Here is a 2,082-nt window from a genome sequence, read left to right as displayed (position 1 = left end):
GTTGACTAGTGGCTACTAGCAATGGGACAGAGGGGGAAGGGCGATATTGCTTATAGAATACTAAGTTTATGTTTACAGTGATGGAAAAACATATTGATTAAGGGTAGGATTGCACAGCTGGTTATTGTAAGTGCTGTCAATAAGTTGGACACCTATAAAAAAGTTGAATTGGTGAAAGTGTGTGGTAGCTATATTTACAACAACAAAGAGAGAGAGAAAGTAGGTGCTGAGAGAGCTTATGTACAACCAAATACCTCATAGAATTGGGTTCCTTGATTTGGAGGTTTAGATACATCCCAGATAACTGGCCTACTAACACGCTTAGTGTTTTACTTCCTAGTTCACTGCACAGTGCCTGGGATCTTAAAAGCTTGCAAACAGCCATCCAAGGCACAACTGGTCTTATTCACCTGGAGCAACAGAGGAAGCAGCGTTAAGAACAGGAGGAGGAAATGGAATGTGTGGTTAATTGCCACCATGAACAACTGCCTCCTTTGCCATGAGACTGGAAGAACTGGACGGTGCCCAGCTACCACTACTGAACGTTTTGATCAAAGATTCCATAGACGAATCCTGATCAAAAGGGGGGAAATGCAAACTGAATTTTAAATTTTCATAGGCTCTAGACTTTCTAGAACCATGGAGACGGGATGAACTCCCAAAAGTGTTGCCCTGAGATAATGTTTAAATCTTAAACCTAAAGTACTTCCTGAAGTCTTCTTAAAACCAAACAATAGTTTAGTTTAACTAGTAAAAATGGTCTGCCTTCACAATTGTGCTATTGTAAGAACTATCTATATGGGATCAAACTGACACCAACTTGAAAGATTAGATAGGAACTCTTGGGGCAGTGGGTTTAATATGCTAATAGGACAGGAACCACTCAGAAAAGGAAGTGAGAATGGTTTCCCAACTCAAAGAACTTGTCATCAAAGTCATTGAATTGCATATGTAGAAAGTGTTGAATTGCTGTATGTTTTGCTGTGTTTATTCTCAACAACAACAAAATGAATTATAAAAAGAATGGCAAAATGTGTGTCCTTCTGAAGACTGATTGCTGAGGACATGGGGCACATTTATTATTATCATTATTATTAGTTTTCGGTGTGTTTGAAATTGTTCATAATAAAACGGTTTAAAGCAAATTCTTAACAGATCTCCAAGGATCTCTAGAGAAGTCCTCTGACGGCCAAAGCCCCTCGCGACCTGTCCCACCAGCTTCTCCGGCTCGCCTCCGGCCCTCCCAGGCTGCAGTGGCTCACTTTCCCAGCTCTCTACCGCAGCCCTATCTGCCCTTGCAACTCCTGCTCGGAACATTCCCCTTCTGTCCTGCCTAGAAAACGCTTCCTTGGAAACAGCGCAAAGGACACCTTCCCAGACTCTCTCCTCCCCTCTCCCAGAGAGGGGCCAGATGCCTAAATCCCTATATGTATTTTGGAAAGCAAACACCAGATACGTATTCGAGAGGGACTAGAAAGTTACTAGAGCAGGTGCAGCTTTTACTTGAACTTGAGCGCGCAGAGTAATCTCTCTTGGCTTCTGCTTCTGTCGCTATAAATTGAAGATAGCAGCGGTGCTTATCTCACAAGGTTGGGGTAAGGGTTCGGAGGCATTCTCTATGTAAAACAGCTTCACATAGTGGTGACTAGCAGGGGGAGAGAGAGACCGGCTCACAGACAGACAGACTCCAAACAGTGGATAATTATGCAGCTTGTCTTAGGTGAACGGCTCCCAAAAGCCACAGGAAAGGAACTGCTGCTTCGCGCTAGTTGGGAGCTCGAGAAAACTGGGGGAAATCGGTGACACCAAAGTCCCAATTCCTCTCCTGGGCCCAGGGGCGATCCATACTTTGGGGGATCTTCAGAGCCTGAGGCCCGACTCCTGGGCCGGGTTCTGCTCCTCTTTGGAAAGCTGTGCAGGTCCGTGGCCAGACCCTGGCTAAGAGGGCACGGTGACCAGCCCCAGCGGGAACCCTCGGGAGCCTGGCAGCCCGCGAGGAGCGGGGAGCAGATCTGAGCGGGGTCCACTGCAGCGCCCCCACCCGCACGCGGACTGCCGGGGCGCCGCGGCTCGTGCGTCACC

Source organism: Orycteropus afer, unplaced genomic scaffold (genome assembly GCF_000298275.1).
Source record: "Orycteropus afer afer isolate SDZICR_OR568_19922 unplaced genomic scaffold, OryAfe1.0 scaffold00571, whole genome shotgun sequence".
Classification (NCBI taxonomy): domain Eukaryota; kingdom Metazoa; phylum Chordata; class Mammalia; order Tubulidentata; family Orycteropodidae; genus Orycteropus; species Orycteropus afer.
This window is presented reverse-complemented; position numbering follows the sequence as displayed.